The sequence below is a fragment of the Pinus tabuliformis genome, chromosome 2_2 (genome assembly GCF_031772625.1).
Source record: "Pinus tabuliformis cultivar Carrire ecotype Pingquan chromosome 2_2, CPIR1, whole genome shotgun sequence".
Lineage (NCBI taxonomy): Eukaryota > Viridiplantae > Streptophyta > Pinopsida > Pinales > Pinaceae > Pinus > Pinus tabuliformis.
The window spans coordinates 6,484,105-6,502,898 of NC_142300.1; the positions used below are offsets into that span (position 1 = coordinate 6,484,105).

General features: G+C 34.9%; 1 pseudogene; it reads left to right on the forward strand.

Moving 5' to 3' along the window:
* Positions 1–17,169: 17,169 nt before the first annotated feature.
* LOC149191272 (MLP-like protein 423 pseudogene) lies at positions 17,170–18,274 on the forward strand (annotated as a pseudogene).
* The last annotated feature ends 520 nt before the right edge of the window (positions 18,275–18,794 follow it).

Consider the following 18,794-nt stretch of genomic DNA (forward strand, 5'->3'; position numbering starts at 1 on the left):
CATGTTGTAAGAAGAAAGAGTCTATTTTCTCATACCAAGATCTGGGAGCTTGTTTCAATCCATACAATGCCTTCTTTAATTTACAGACCAAGTGTTCCTACCCCTTTTTAATGAACCCTTCAGGTTGTGTTAAATATACCTCTTCCTTCAACTCTCCATTTAGAAAAGAAGATTTCACATCTAGTTGGTGTAAGATCCAATGGTACTTTGTAGCTAGAGCTATTAACATCCTAATAGTATTTAACTTAGCTACAAGAGCAAAAGTCTCCTCATAATCAATTCCTTCTTTCTATGAGTACCCTTTGGCCACCAACCTAGCTTTATATTTGTCTACACTACCATCTGCTTTGTGTTGGGTGTGGAGCATGATTATCTTCTGTATTCAAAGGTATCGCAGCATTGGACCCTAGTTCTTAATGGAGCGGCAAATCTGCCCGCAAAATATACGTTGCAAGGGGGTTCCAGTGGGGGGGCTGCGACCTTTGGGAGCCCCCCCCCCCCCTCTCTCTGGAGGGGGGATCGAGGGCAGCGCCCCCGAAGATAAAAATAGATGTAAAATTGCCTTGTAAAATGTTGTAATTTCGTAGTCAATCTGGGTCATTCATTAGGTGGAGATATGACAGTAGAAGTTATGTTTAATTTAGGGTTTTTTTCCCTAAAAGGCAACCCCTTGCTATATATGAGGGAATTGTATTACGTCTATGTAAATTTGTATTCTGAGTGAGGAAGAGAGAGGAGATTGAGAGCGAAGAGGGAATTACAGTGAATCTGTTGTAGGTTGTATCTCTTCAGTTTGCTAGATAATATAAAGGGAAGGACTGGCTGTTTCTCCATGGAGGTAGCCCAAACTAGGTGAACCATGTATATCTGTTTCTCTCTTATTTTATGTGTTTATATTTCTGCAATATTTTATGCATTTCATTACTTTGTAATATATAATTTTCTAACAACTAGTATCAAAGTTGAAGGTCTATTTGGATGATAAACTCGCAGGCAAGAAGGGTTCCTGGTGCGAGTGTGAGCAATGGTGGAAGATGGTAGGTTTAGGGTCGAAAAATTTAACGACCAAAACTACTAGTTGTGGAAGATGCAAATGGAAGATTATTTGAACCAAAGAGATTTATACCAACTATTGAGCGGAAAGGCAAAGAAGTCGACGAGTATGACAGACACAGAATGGGATATTCTTGACAGAAAAGCACTTGGAACAATACGGATATTCCTAGCAGCGTCGGTAACATTTAATATTTCAAAGGAAACGACAACAGAGGGTTTAATGTCGATATTGGCCAAACTATATGAAAAACCCTCAGCCTCAAATAAGGTATTTCTTACTAAGCGTTTATTTAATATGAAGATGTCAGAAGGTGGATCTGTTGCTGATAATTTAAATGAATTTAATACAGTTACCAATCAGTTAAGTTCTGTAGGGGTAACTTTTGATGATGAAGTTAGGGCTCTGTTATTTCTGTGCTCATTGCCAGAAAGTTGGAATGGTTTAGTTATGGCCATTAGTAACTATGTTTCTAGATCTAGTACTTTAAAGTTTGATGATGTTGTCAGTGCAATCCTTAGCGAGGAAATGCAACGGAAAAGCTCTGGTGAGACATCAGGTAATGCTTTGACTGCAAAGGCTAGGGGAAGAAAAATGGAAAGAGGAAAGAGCCCTGGATATCGCAATAAGTCAAGAAAAGGCAGATCCAAGTCCAAATCGGCGATAGTGAGCTGGAAATGCGGGAAGAAAGGACACCTGAAGAAAGACTGCAAGTCTTGAAAGGGAAAAGAAGGAGACGTGCAACAAGAAAATAATCATGAAGCGAATGTTGCAAGATGCTTTGATTCTTTCATTAGAAAATATTATTGATGCCTGGGTGGTAGATTCAAGGGCCTCGTTCCATGCCATAGCTGATAGAAAATATTTTCATGATTATGTTCAAGGAGATTTTGGATAGGTTCGATTAGGTGATGATAAACCCTGTAAAATCATTGGAATGGGTACAATTTTCATAAAACAAAAAAATGGAAATCAATGGCTATTGAAGGAGGTAAGGCATGTTATAGATCTGAAAAAAAAATTGATTTCAACAGCGCAGTTGGGAGGTGAAGGTTGTGTAACTACTTTCACAAATAAAGGAGAAAAGGTTGGTACATTGTATTTATGCAATGGTATTTCTAATTCTGTTAATTCTTTAACCTCTACAAGAGAAGATACGGCATTGTGGCATCATAGGCTTGGGCACATGAGTGAGAAGGGGATGCAGATCCTTCACTCAAGAAATTTGTTGCCAAGTTTGAAGCATGTTGATTTGGAATTCTGTGAAAATTGTGTTTATGGAAAACAGAAGAGAGTTAGATTTCTCAAAGTTGGGAAAGAAAAGAAGAGCGAAAAATTAGAGCTTGTGCATACAGATGTATGGGGACCTACTCAGGTGTCATCTCTCGGTGGCTCTCGTTATTATGTTACTTTTATTGATGATGCACCCATAAAATCCTGGATTTATTGTATTCGAAATAAATCTGATGTATTTGACACTTTTAAGAAATGGAAAGCTTTGGTTGAAAATGAGATAGGAAAAAGGTTGAAGTGTCTCAGATCAGACAATGGAGGTGAATATTGCAGCAAAGAGTTTGATAGGTACTATTCAGAAAATGGAATTCGTAGAGAGAAGACAGTTCCAGGAACACCACAACAAAATGGTGTGTCAGAAAGGATGAATGGGACAATCATGGAGCGTGCAAGGTGCATGAGATTGCATGCAGGATTGCCTTTACAATTTTGGGCAGATGTTATAAATACTGTTGTTTATCAAATAAACAGAGGGCCTTCAAGTTCCTTGGATGGTGGTATTTCAGAGGAGGCATGGATAGGTAAAAAGGTAAACTACTCTTTTTTAAATACTTTTGGTTGTGAAGCCTTTGTCCACATTACTAAAGAAAATAGAACAAAGCTTGAGGCAAAATCAAAGAAATGTGCCTTTATTGGATATGGTGTTAATGATTTTGGTTATCGTTTTTATGATTATGAAAAACACAAAATCATTAGGAGTAGAGATGTCATATTCAATGAAAAAGTTTTGTATAAGGATCAGTTGCAAGAAAAGAAACAGGAAAAAGAAAACAAAGAATACACAGTGCTTGAAGAGATTACAGAAAAAGTGATGGTGCCTAAAAATCATAATGATCAATAGCCAGAACAACAACCACAACAGCAACAAGCACCTCAAACACCTAAAAGTGGTGTTAGAAGATCTACCAAGATAAGTAGACCCCTTGAACGATACTCTCCTTCATCATATTATGTATTGTCGACTGATTCTGGTGAACTAGAATGTTATGAAGAAGCAGTGCAGGTAGAAACCAGGAAGAAGTGGGAGCAAGCCATGAAAGAAGAGATGGACTCCTTAGCACATAACCAGACTTGGGACTTAGTCAGGTTGCATGCAAGTAAAACAGCATTGTAGAATAAATGGGTTTACAAGTTTAAGGAAGAAGATAGAGGTAGACAAAGGTATAAAACTAGACTTGTGGTGAAGGAGTTTGCACAGAAAAAGGGTATAGACTTTGATGAGATATTTTCTCCTGTTGTTAAAATGACTTCAATTGGAACTATTTTAAGTCTAGTAGCAACTAAAGATTTGCATCTTGAGCAGTTAGATGTAAAGACAGCGTTTCTCCATGGGGATTTGGAGGAAGAGATATATATGCAGCAGCCACAAGGATATGAGCTAAAAGGGAAGGAAAAACTAGTGTGCAGGTTGAAGAAGAGCTTGTATGGCTTAAAACGGGCTCTGAGGCAGTGGTATCTAAAATTTAATAGGTTTATGTATGAACAAGGTTATACTAGATGTCACTCTGATCATTGTGTTTATCTCAAAAGACAAAATGATGGTAGCTATATTATATTGTTATTGTATGTAGATGACATGCTTGTTGCAGGTTCTAACATGCAGGAAATAAATGTGCTCAAAATAAAATTGGCAAACTCATTTGCAATGAAGGATTTGGGTGCTGCAAAACAAATCCTTAGTATGAGAATAACTAGAGACAGGAAGAATCGCAAATTAACATTGTCTCAGAGTGAGTACATACAAAAGGTGTTGAAAAGGTTTAATATGCAAAATGCAAAACTAGTTAGTATACCTTTGGCTAGCCATTTCAAACTAAGTAAGGAAATGTGTCCCAAGACTCAGGAAGAAATGGGTGATATGTCTAAAGTTCCATATGCATCAGCGGTTGGAAGCTTAATCTATGTAGTGGTCTACGCAAGGCCTGATATTGCACATGCAGTGGCAGTTGTAAGCAGGTACATGAACAATCTAGGAAAAGAACATTGGATGGAAATAAAGTGGATTCTCAGGTATTTGAGAGGTACCACAAATCAAGCATTATGCTTTGGTGTTTCAAACATTACTCTACAGGGATATGTTGATGCAGATATGGCGGGTGATAGAGATAACAGGAGGAGCACCACAGGGTATGTGTTCACTGTAGGTGGAACAGTTGTCAGTTGGGTCTCAAAACTGCAAAGTGGTGTTGCACTCTAAACAATAGAAGCATAGCATGTTGCTGCTATAGAGGCTAGTAAAGAAATGATTTAGTTACAAAGGTTTCTGGATCAATTGGGTAAGAAGCAGGAGTTAGGCAGGTTATACAGTGACAACCAGAGTGCCATACATCTTGCAAAGAACTTTACATTTCATTCCAATACTAAACATATACAGCTCAAGTACCATTTCATACGGTCAGCATTGGAAGATGGACAGTTGAAGATGGAAAAGATACACACTAGCCAGAATCCTGTAGATATGTTAACAAAAGTTGTAACCAGGGAGAAACTGAGAGTTTGCTCAGTTTCAATTGGTCTACAAGTATGATGAAGAAGATGAGAAACAACTAGGTCCAAAGTGGATTCGTTTTCCAGAAAATGAAGCAGCGGTGGAGTTGCTATAATCAGTGTCCAAGTGGGAGATTGTTGGGTGTGGAGCCTGATTATCTTCTATATTCAAAGGTATTACTGCATTAGACCCCAGTTCATAATGGGGCAGCAAAGCCACCCGCAAAATATACGCTACAGGGGGGGTCCAGGGGGGTTGGCTGCGACCTTTGGGAGCACCCCCCGCAAGGTAGCGCCCCCGAAGCTAAAAATAGATGTAAAATGACCTTGTAAAATGTTTTAATTTCGTAGACAATATGGGTCGTTCATCAGGCAGAGATCTAACGGTAGAAGCTATGTTTAATTTAGGGTTTTTTTTCCCTAGAAGGCAACCCCTCGCTATATATGAGGGAATTGTATTGCGTCTCTGTAGATCTGTATTCTGAGTGAGGAAGAGAGAGGAGATTGAGAGCGAAGAGGGAATTACAGTGGATCTGTTGTAGGTTTTATCTCTTCAGTTTGTTGGATAATATAAAAGGAAGGACTGGTTGTTTCTCCGTGGATGTAGCCCAAACTGGGTGAACCACGTATATATGTGTCTCTCTTGTTTTATGTGTTTTCCTTGTTTATATTTCTGCAATATTTTATGTGTTCCATTGCTCTATAATATATAATTTTCTGAAACTTTGAACTTAGGTTTATATAACCATTTGCAACATATGGGCTCTTTTCCTTTTGGCAGTTCAACTAATTCCCAAGTTTTATTTTTAATTATGGACTCATACTCTTCTTTCATAGCTGACCTCCATTAATCATACTGATTTTCTTGATTATAATTCATGGGCTCAACAACATTTAAAATACTAGTCATAAGAGCATAATCTTTGTACCTTGCAGGTAAGTGAGTCTACCAACCTGATCTCCTTGGTAGCGGACTTGCCTCAATTCTATCATGTGTGATTTCTTGCTCTCCTATGAGTAGAGTTCGACTGTTGAATGTATCCACATTGCTAAGTTCCTCTTTTTGTTGCTACTGCTATTGTAAATGATTGTCTTTGGCTTCATCATTGATGTCATCAATCAGTAAAGGCATGTGTCACTCCTCATAACTTTTGTCCTTATTCCCTTCATCAACCTGTTCATGGAAGATAACATCTCTACTCACAAATACCTTGTGAGTAGATGGATTAAACATCTTATATGATTTGAAATCAGAACAATACCCTACAAATATGCACTTTATTGATTTAGCATCCAATTTCTTCCTATCTTCCTTAGGAATATGTGCAAAAGCTTTAGAACCAAATACTCTTAAGTGATGTGCTACGGGTTTAAAACCATATAAAGCCTCAAATGGAGTCTTGATATCAAGAAACCTAGTTGGACTTATGTTCTTTAAGTAAACTGCGGTACTAATGGCTTCTGCCCAAAAAACATTGGATAGGTTATTACCTTTCATCATGTTGCTTGCACACTCCACCAGAGTTCTATTCTTTCTCTCTGCAACCCCATTATGTTGTCGATTGTGGGGTGTTGTAAATTGTTGTAGTATTCCATGATCTCTGTAATACATGATGAATTTTCAAAGCATGTATTCTCCCCCTTGATCTAAGAGGATAATTTTGATGACTTTCCCTGTCTACTTTTCAACCATATTTCTAAATTCTTTAAAATACTCGAAAGCATCACTTTTCCTTCTAAGAAAGTATACCCATGTATATCTTGTGCAGTCATCAATAAATAGCAAAAAATAATAAGCTCCACCTAAGGACCTTGTCTGCATGGGTCCACATATATCAGTATGCACAAGTTCGAGTATATCTTTCTTTCTCCTATTTAAGCTAGAGGGAAATTCATCCCTGTGCATTTTTCCAAGTGCACAACCTTCACAATCAATATGTTCATTTCTTAAAATAGGAAGTCCATCAACCATACCTTGTTTCTGTAGCAGCAATAAGTCATGAAGGTTGATGTGACCAAACCTTTGATGCCAAAGATTCTCTGTTTTCATAGTCGTTGAAGTTAAAGCTTGATGTGGCACACTTGTAACATTCAACTTATATAGGCCTCTAACTCATACTTCTGATGTGACCATCTTCTGATGATCCAACAAATCCTTTATAACACAGTAAGTTTTGAAAAATTCTACCTTTAAATTCTGATCTGCAATCATGGAGACAGAGATCAAATTATTTTTAATACTAAGTACATACATGACATTCTAGATGTGCTTGATATTACCATTAGGCAATATCACAGGAATATCTCCATACCCTTTAATTTGATATGCTTTGTCATCTCCAAGGTATATGTTAGCACCATTGTTGGTCTCCTTAAAATTTTCATACCAATGTTTATTACCTGTCATATGAGTGGATGCTCTAAAATCCACAAACCAAGTTTCAGCCTCATCGGTCTCAGTAGAAAGAGAAGCATCAGACACAAATAATTTAAGATCATGATTCTGATCTTCGCTAGCAAAATGCAGACATGAATAATTTAAGATCATGATTTTGATCTTCGTTGGCAAAATGCCTTGTATGCCTCTTGTGTCTATGTCTGGTTTCATCAGTCTTCTTTTTATAACAATCTCTAGCAATATGACCAGTTCTACCACAGTAAAAACACTTAATTCCTGAATCATTTCTAGCGGATGACATACCTTGAAATGGATTTTTCTGGGATGGACCACCACTTTTCTATCCTCCTCTTAGTTTCCCTTTGAAGAACATTTTCTTCACCACCAATGCCAGATCTTCATTCTGAGGATTCAGATTCATATGCCTCTCTTCTTCCTGCATCAAAATGCTTGTCAACTCTTCAAAGGTGGGAGCTTTCTCCCTCACCGCAAGCCTTATAATGAACATCTAATAATCCTCTGTCATACCATTTAAGGTAATCGTAACAAGATCAGTGTTGGACACTTTCTCCCCTATGTCGCCCAACTTGTCTCTCGGTTCTTTGATCCATGAGATGAATGCAGCAATAGATTCATTCTCCTCCATTCTGATGGAGAGAATCTTACTCTTCAAAAACAATAAATGATTTTTATTTTTTGTTTCATATAAATCGTTGAGTGTCACCCAAATGTCATTAGCGGTTTTTTAATCTCGAATATGAGGATTATGCTGTTTTTTATGAACATCTTCAATAACACCTTTGCTTTATTTTCCCTCTTTTCCCAATCTTGAACTGATGTGGTTGCGGCACCTCTGAATGTAGTCAGCTTTACTTCATCTCCATTTGCAATTGTCCACACGCTTGAACCCTCGAGCAATGTCTACAACTTGAACTTCCAGTTGACGTAATTTGACCCATCGAGCTTATTTCTCTCATTAAGGTACGTTTCTGCAATGTGGTTATTCATTGTGACAAAACCAGTCAATCTACAAATCCACCTCCAAATCCTCCAGCAATCGATCTACGGATCTAACTCCAGATCCTGCAACAGTCTATCTACGAATCGAACTCTAGATCCTCCAACATCTGATCTGTGGATCGAACTCTATATCCTCCAACAGCTCCAGATCTGAGTGCTACGGATCCAACTCCAGACATATGGCCTTCAAAAAAACTCTGGACAGGACCACCAACACAGGCACTTCTAGTCTTGGGCCGCCTCTAACAGGAAAAAAATAGTAGCGCCCTTTCACCTTATTGCAGGTTGCACTAACGAAAAATCTCATAAATTTTTTGCATCAGCGTGGGTAGCACCATTGTTCACCAGCATTGATCAACACTCTTTCCAAGTGCACCGCCAGCGCTATTCAGCATGACTTCTCCTTTTCGGGTTCACGTTGATCAGGTTATTCACAACAATCAGCACTCTGTCATAAAAACAATTAAACCAGCCACCAAGGCTCTCAATCTAGCCATCAAGGCTCTCAATTCAACCACCAAGGCTCACCAGCTTTGATACCATGTTAAAAAATGGAAAAACAAATTGGAATGAAACTTACACACTGAAACTAGCAGGTCACAGGTGAGAAAGCTACACCTGGAGACTGCCCAAGCAGTACTGCTCTCACTTTCATTAATCATTAAATCATAAAATATAAGTTTACATTCAATTTAGGGAGATCAAAATTATCTCCTAGAAAATAGGAACTAACTCTAATCTAGGACACACACACAACTGTGAAACAAACTTTCTCCATTATTTTCAACTATATAGAAAATACAGAAAATAGACAAAAATATAATTACTCACAACCATAATAACTCAAAATATGACCTTGGAAACCTTTTCGAGAGAAAATCGAACTGGAAGGTGAGGTTGATCTACTCTCTCTTTCTCTGAGTGAAATGGATGCAAGTACAAGGGAGTGAGGTTGTGGCCCATGAGCTGTTATTGTACACAAAATCTCTATGTTTGTTGTCTGTCGATCTATTCTCAGTTACTCTGCTCAATAATGGAACAAAAATACACTCGAATAGAATGGAATCCATTTTCCTCCTAGTGGACCAGTTATAACATAACCTAACCTGATTGTCCCACTAGTGGTTAAGTTTGACTACTTCAATTATTAACTAGAGCTACAATATGGACTCTTCTAGAGTTTTTTTTATTATGATAACATGGCTAGCCCCTTTCCCATAAATAATAGGGGTTGACTCAACATCCTCTTGAATCATGGTGGTCAAAATAGGAATGTCTACTTTCAAGTGGATTAACTTTTGCATATGGACCCTGATTGAGATCATTTTGCATCATTAGAAAGGTATGTATGTGTATAATAGTACTATGGGATGTTGTGCATGACCAACAAAGTGTTACCTAAAAAAACACCATTTATACCTCAAACTACTTTGGGAAAGTTTCGAAGCTCAATTTACCAAAATAAATCTTGCCAAATAAAATGGTCTTGTAAGTTTATTTCTGTGCTTAAATATCAAAATGAATAACAGGAAAAAATTGATTTGCCAAAAAAAATTCAAAAATATTTATATTTATTTAAAAATAAATATAGTGCATTCATATATTGACTGTATTCTATGTATCACGCACATATTGTAAAAAGTGTTTGGAAAATGTTTTCAACAAGTAAAGAGATAAATATAGTAAATACAACATATCGTTTATAGATAATGGTAGATATAAATGTCTAAAAGCCACACAAGAAAATATTCAAACGTATTGTCTATATAGGATGGTAAACATAAATGTGTAAACCGTTAGACAAGAAAATATTCAAACTCCCTCTGGTGGAAGATTAGAAGGCCTATATTAAAGAGACAAATTGATTATATATATAAACGATTTGGTTAAGAATTATCAACGATTTATATGTAGTCTTTCATTTAAGTTTGAATTTACCAAACTACCCAGTATTGCAATTGTGCAGTATCTTTTTAGAGTTTGCATCTACCATACTACCAAGTATTGCATTTGTGTAGTCTCTTTTTTGAGCTTGTATCTACCATGATCAAGTATTGAATGCATTTTTTATTTTGCAAATGGAATTTTATGTTTATAATATATTTTATTTGGAAATGAATATTATATTATTGGCATTTTGGAAATATAATAAATTAATATTATGCATGCTATTTTGAATTAGTTATAAATATTATGAATAATTTTCCAAATTTAAATTTTATAAATTTGGACTATAAAAATATCAAAACAATTAATACTTATTTTTATATTAATGGATATTGATATATACAATGCATAAAAATATTTAAAAATAAATATATGGTACAGAAATTGAGATTTTGATTTTTATACAAATTATGAGCCCATATTATTTGATATTAAATATTTTAATTTTTATACAAAATTTGGTTACCTGTATTGTTTTTTATACAAAGTTTGATTCCATATTATTTGATATTAAATATTTTAATTTTTATACAAAATTTTGTTACATATACTAAGGAAAATTATTTTACGAACATGAATTTGATGAACAATTTTACTGACATAAGTTTGATGAACAAATTTGTAAAGGAGTTTTACAACAGAAAAATTAACTAACAAATATATAATAATAAAATTAACTTTATTATTACTTATTAACATCATTTTTAGTATATAATTAAAAGAATGATGTGTGATTTTTTTTTTAAAGTTAATAAATATGTTTAATATTTTTATGTAAATATGGTTAATGAAAAAATAGTAATAAATTTTCAATGCACTTGATATTTTAGTGTTGAGTAGAATCATTGCAAAGTTTGTTCTCTATGCACATTTCTAAAACAAATTTCACTAAATAATTTGTGTTTCACTAAATAATTTGTTAGGTTTAATGTGCTGTGGGATAATTATGTAAATTTTAAAAAATAATTTATTATTTTTATTGTGCGATGTTATTTTAATTATGTTTCTAAAAACAAAGGTGTATTATTTTGATATAGATATCTTTATTTAAATAATAATAAAATAAAAAATTTACGAAGGTTGGATTTAATATTTTGTTAATATGTAACATCATAATATTTTTTTACAAATGTTGGATATAATATTTTGTTAATATGTAATATTATAATATTTTTTTTTACAGATGTTGGATTTAATATGTAATATGATATTGATACATTGGGAAGATTAATTATATTAGTATTTTAATAAAGTGGTGTGGATGAATATAAGTAGAAATTTAATTAAATTTATATTTTAATGTAAACTGGTATATATGTATGTAGTGGTGTGGAGAGATTTAGTGATAATTATTATCAAGTACCATATTGATGTTGATATGAGTCATCTAATTATTTGATTTATTTTATGCAATGTTGGAAGTAATGCTTCCATGACATGTGTAGTTGTCATTAGGAGTTAGGCGGAGTGAGTCTAAAAGTTGTTGTTTCCAATGTATAAGTTGTATTCATGATCTAGATGTGTCGAAGTTGTAAGACAATCAAACTAGAAACCAAATAAATTATATATTAATAATTGTCTCGAACAATGATGTACAATGAGTAAATATTAATACATATAGGAAACAGTAATATTAGTTCCCGGGTGTTCTTAGACTCCAATAACTACCCAAACTGGCCGAAGCTGAATCATGAGGATTAGTTATCTAACATTCCCCCCTTAATCCAAAGGGATTTACAAAAGTCCAAGAAGGAGAGTTCAAAATGCATTAATGCATCTTAGCCAAGAGTTGAATGTCTCTCAAGAAATGGTTTTTAAGGATGACTACAAACCAATATGGGAGAACTCAAGGTCTCAACCAACACCAACTCTGGAACCTTCATAGAAATTCTCAGAACAACCAAAAATGTGGTTTTAATGTGACCAAAAACTCTCGAACTATCACAGCAGTTCCTCGAACAATTCCAAATATGGAAGTGCTCAATCAACTCATCTCTGACTCAGGCTCGCTTGACATCTCGAACTTGAACCTGTAGCAGACCATCAACAATTCCCCCCTTGTCGGCTACAAGGTGAGAAGTGTTATTCATCACTACAAGGTTGTTCATCACTCTCGAACATATTCTTCGATATGACCTGTAAATCATCTTAGTTGTTTTCGTCCAATCCCAAGAAGAATTCCATCTGAAATTTACATTCTCTCTTGCAGTAGTCTTCTTTTTGGAACATTTATTTGTATGATGATTTCGATTTCCATAATGCTCACACAGGTGAAGATCAAAACACCGATATTTCACATGTCCAACTTTGTTACATTGTTGGCATCTATCAACTTGTTCTGGAACAACACCATCCATAAATCCAACACTTCGGAATTGTATAGGTTTAGCAAAATATGGAATGTGAAAAGATACATCCAGAATATCATTGTTGTAACCCAAACAAGTTCTGTTTTTATTATGTTTAATCTCTTCCCATGGCCTTATAACAGTTTTGGTAATGATGGGCTTCACATCTGTATGCAAATGACTCTCACATACATTTTCTTGAACATGACTTTCCGTTGCACCCAAATTTGCTCCCGAAATGTCCTTACAAATCTGATTAAATTTTCACTGTTGATGAGAGTCAAGATCAAAAAGAAAATTGTGAACAAAAACAAGTTTAGAATCACAACGCTTCTGCTGAAGTTCATCTCTCTGGAATTGAGATTTGAGTTGCAAAAAACTCGACCTTCTCTTGTGCATTTTTCAAACAAGATTGGATGTCAGAAAGCGTATCCTTGCTAACTTGGACAATGTTATGAATAGTAGACGACATTAAATTGTTCAATAATTGTAACAAATAATCAAATTTAGCCATCTTCTCCAGCAATCAACTTTGAAAATAGAGGTGTTGGCTACCACCGAAATTGCGCCCAATACAAATGAATATACAAAGATTTAACCAGGTGTTGGGTTCAACAGAAAATGCACCCATCTACAACATAATAATTTCAACAAAATGTTGTCTTCTTGTTGCCCAACCACTGTAGTGAGTATTACAACCTCCAAAATTAACTTCCCTTTTACAACATAATTTGACAAGTAATGGTGGTCGGTATAAAAAGAGATAAAGGGCAAGCCTTCAAGTACAACAAAATGAAGGCAATGACTCTATTTGCTTCCTCCTAAACCACTTCTCAAAGACTTTCACCAAAAATATGCCAATGGTTTACAATGTAAATTCAACAAAAATAAAATTTAAATGCCCAACGGAAAAAAATTTAAGGTGAAAATAATTCCAGCATATCTGGCTCCCAATGTCACCATTTCAATCTAAAAATTTAGCCACATCTCAAAAACACCCACATCTTTGAACATCTCAAAAAACACCTCCTATCTGTGGCAACTTCCAAAATGGTCTCCACAAAGATTTGAAATTATAACATTGTAATACCAAATTCACTCTTCTAACCGAAATCCCCTTTTGCTTTTCTTGATTTCATGCTCATAAATTATATAATCAAAATTTTACCAAAACAAAATCAAGACTTAAAAATTGTGCCGTGGAACGGAGCAATGGCTTTCAAAGAAGTTAATTTCTCAGCCTCTGAGAGCCCATATCTACAAAAATGAGATTGTAACATAATCAGATTCTGGACATTCATTCAATAAATTAATTCCACAACTGATCTCCACGCTAGCATAGGCGTGCTCAGCGCAACTTGAAAACAATCAACAAACTTTGCTCGATTAAAAATGCCAATAAAGAGAAATTTTGTGAGTTCCAAACCTGCATGGGTCAAACTCTCACTAAGAGAAACTCTCACTAAGAGATGCAACGACTTCTTCTCACAAGGTAGCCAAATTCAGATATAACTAGGGGCATGTAGCAATCAACCAATCAAAATTTAAATTTCTCAAACAAATTTGAATCTGATCCCAGAATTAAACAGAGTTATACAAAGGCTGGTATAACGTTGATCTTTACAACAACTCATTCAATGCAACATTCCACCACTTCATTGCATTTTAGTGTCTTTTATGTTCGAGGAATTTTGTATAACTCTCCTCAACCATCCGGTTTTAGCATGCACATATGGCAACAAAACTTCATTGTTGCATGACTAGCTAGACAACCACAAAGAGTTAAAATTTTACTGTGCAAATTAATATTTTTCAACGCGGGATTGACAATGCAATATCATAACAAAATCACGATAACTTCACTGTTGCATGACTAGCTAGACAACCACAAAGAGTTAAAATTTTACTGTGCAAATTAATATTTTTCAACGCCGGATTCACAATGCAATATCATAACAAAATCACCATGTTGACGGCCTCAAAGAATAAATGTTTTCTATAGAACTAAGATTGTAACAATAAATGTTTTCTACAGAACTGACATTGTAACATAATCAAATTCCGAACATTCAATCAATAAATTAATTCTGCAAGTGATCTCCACGCTAGCATAGGCGTGCTCAGCGTAGCTTGAAAACAGTCAACAAACTTCGCTCGATTAAAAATGACAATAAAGAGAAATATTGCGAGTTCCAAATTTGCATGGGTCAAACTCTCACTAAGAGATGCAGCGGATTCTTATCACAAGGTAGCCAAACTTGGATATAACTAGGGGCATGTAGCAATCAACCAGTCAAAATTTAAATTTCTCGAACAAATTTGAATCTGATCCCAGAATTAAACAGACTTATATAAAGGTTGGTATAACGTTGATCTTTCCAACGACTCATTCAATGCAACATTCCACCACTTCATGGCATTTTAGTGTCTTTTATATTCCAAGAATTTTGTATAACTCTCCTCAACCATCCGCTTTTAGCATGCACATATGGCAACAAAACTTCACTGTTTCATGACTAGCTAGACAACCACAAAGATTTAAAATTTTACTGTGAAAATTAATATTTTTCAACGCGATATTGACAATGCAATATCATAATCAAATTACCATGTTGATAACCTCAAAGAATAAATGTTTTCAATGCAGACCAATTTAAAATATGAAATATACTTAACCACATTCGATCATAGGCTTTGTTAGTCCCACTACACATGCAATTCTCCAGCTTCCAGAAAAGGAATACAATTCAAAAACTCACACGTCTGCACTGCGAAACTTTCAGCAAAGTTCGTTGTTGGCTAATATATGAGTTATTTTCCCCCTGAGTTTTGGAAAAGTATTTTTTTTAGGATACTATGTGAAAGGTAAAATTTAAAAAATCTCCCAAATAACAAGTGGATTATACTTCAGCCGCATGCTCCTTTTTACCATTTTCCGGAGGAGAATGAGTCATTTTGTTCGTATTAAACTTTCAAAAGTCAAATACCATTTCCAATTTATAAAAAATTATATGTTCTCATTATTACGCCGATAGGCGTCTCTCCTATTGGAATTGGGTATTTTCATCATTTTCTTAATTAATCTTTTTGATCGGATGATCTAAATTGAAAACAGTATATTCTCGTCATTGTCACTCCATCAATGATTGGAATTCACACCATTAACTTCCATGCATATCTAAATCACATGTTTAAACCATACTTAAATTATTTTTTTACAAAACATAATTAAAAATTTATTATATCTATTGTTCATAACCACATATCATAATTACTAGAAATAAATTTAAAAAAAATATGCATTGAAACGTTATTATAATGATTCACATTCAATGATTTGCCAAGTGTAATATTCACTCCATTAAGTGCATTAGTCCCCATTCATTCCTTTGTGAAACGTATGCGGAGTTGGATGTTAAATGTAGTGGATGAATTAGTGAATGATAAACTGAAAAGTGCACGAAACACGCTAAGGTTTTGTGCCTACTTCCTTGAAACGGGTGGTCATTCAGAGTATTTTCCATTGATTTAAAAATATTACCGGTACCTTACCTAATAGGCTCTTCTTTACTTGATAATGTCCCAGGTAAGGAGAGGTTAGGTAGGGCCCCTTCCCGTGAATCCGCCTCAGAATACCTCCTTCCTGCCTGGCGCTAGGCCAGGTAGGTGATCCTTGCATCTTAGATAAGGTAGCTTTACTGGGCTTTCCTTCTAATGGGTCTGCCCCTGTGGGGCCGCCTGGAAGTCTTAATGACTGTCTTTTACGGAGTCTACTTATTGACTTGGCCCCGCCAATGATCGAAGTCTTCCCTGACTTTAAATGCGTGCCCGACTGGCGGCTGGAACGGAATACACCTCCATCGAAGTAGTAAGAGTTAAGGCCCCACCCAATGGCGGCGCAATGCCTTAGTGTAACGGAGTATTTACCTAACGGGTGAATTGAATAGAGATGAGCAGAACGTTTTCAACTGCCTTCTTTATCTTCTCTCCTGAGCTGCCCTGCCCTTCGGCGGGTGGTTCAAAACAATAGGAGATAACTAAATGAAGGGCCTTATCTCTCTTCTTTCCTTAGCGGGAGGGCCTGAGCTTGCAGTTTCAGGTGGTGAAAATGAGAAGGAGATAAGCACCTTAGTTATCGTCTTTCCTTAGCTAATGGGAGTAGACCCGGCCCATTTTCGTCCCTGAAAAAGGGTTTTCATCTTGAAAAGATGTGGATCATACGATGAGAAATGGACATAGCACCGAAAATCGTATCAGTAACCATCGAAAAAATTGACAGATATGAAGGGTTTATGTTTATTATTGCACATTCAAGGGAACTTATGGGAAGCTATCAAATTATGTCTTTGTGTTATTTTGTCGCTTCCTTCTCTATGACGCAGTCTCAATTGCCTTATATGGTTAAGAATCATTTCTTCATGTATTTAGGGCCATAGCTTGATCACTTTACTGGAACCACCTATATACACTCCTTCAAACCTCTCACCTCTTCCAACACTGGTAGTCCTCCAACACTCATAATTTTGTGTTTGCTCTGCTTTCGGTAAGGCTTTAATTGAAAAAATAAAAATAAAAATAAAATAAAATATAAATAAATAAACAAAAATAAATAAATAAATAAAATGACGCAATCTGTGAGCGTGGAGATAGATTTGAAGGTTTCTGCTGAGAAACTGTGGGGTGCCTTTCGGGATTCTGCAACCTTATTTCCGAAGATAATGCCCTCTCATTTCAAAAGCATTGAAGTCATCGGAGATGGTAACGTTGGCACAATCCACAAAATTAAATACGGAGAAGGTATGAAGCAAATCTGAAATTTGGAATTTGAGTTTTGGAATTCTAAACATAATTAGCAGAGGTTTCAGAATCTGTTTGGCTACCATTTATATGTTTCTGTTATAAATGTTTGGTGATGTTTCTGGCATTTTTAATATTGGTGATCTTTATGTCACCTAGCAGTGGGGTGCGTACAGAAGTAGTGATCGTTTCCTTAACTTAAAGGTTGATGGGTGTGAAGCTGATGATTTTTAAGAGAAACTAGAGGATATTAAATAAATACAAAGTATTTTACAAATGTTATGTAGGGTAGAATATATGTTTCTTGGGTTTAGGATTGCTTAACTTAATCATCAATTTTGGGAATATATTATCCTTCAAAAGTTAGACTATATTCTTATACATTACATTTCAAAATATTTTCGAAATCTACAGTCCACTTAAATTTATATAAATCTTGTTCTTTTGATTTAACATGTATCTTGTTTTTTACCCTTTTTATGATCCCGAACCAAAATTATATACAAGAATATAATGGAAAAAATAAATATAAATAAATAAATATAAATATAAAATATAAAATATAAAATATAAAAAAAAATAAAAATAAAAATAAAATAATAAATAATAAATAAAAATAAAATAAATAAAAAATCATTGTTGGGTGCAGGAATGAAAGGGGTGACTCATGTATCCGAGAAAATTGAAGCATGGGACGAAACAAATATGACCCTTACTTATATTGTGATCGAGGGTGAGATGTTGAACATATTCAAGGCCTTCAAGCCAACCATGAAGGTAATTCTAGGAGTTGATGCCAATTCTTGCACTATAAGTTGGACAGTCGAGTTTGAGCCAGCAGGCAACCAAATTCCCCCAACATAGCTAATTAAGGAAGCAACTGTCAGCATATTCAAGACCGTGGAAGGATATCCTCTGACCACAACTTGAGTTTCACTCCGATGATACTATGTTTAGTATAATAGAATAATGAATCACAGTGTTGACTGCTAGAACCTTGTCCATCGTAGTCTCTTTGCACAAGGAAATGGTTTGCTGCTAAGATATTTTTTATTTAATAAAGTAATTGATATATTTCTGAGATTGATCTTCACAATTTTTATTATTACTCAGTGTTAGTGTTCTCTGTGTATGGATATATTTTGTTGTTCTCTTTTGATTTTGCGTTTTCATTCCCCAATATTATTTTGGGGATAAATCTAAAATTTGAAATCCAACATATTTTCATTATTTTTTCATTTTTTTCACACAATAAAATACATATATTCAAATCATGTACAATATTATTCATACAATAAAGTACACACATAGTAACAAACAAGACATTCAAATCACGTACACCTTGATTTTCAAACAAGACATTCAAATCATGTACACCATGATTTTTAGATGCCACGATTAGTGTCACAATCATTGTTACAATGATATACTACATTGCAATTTATTATTA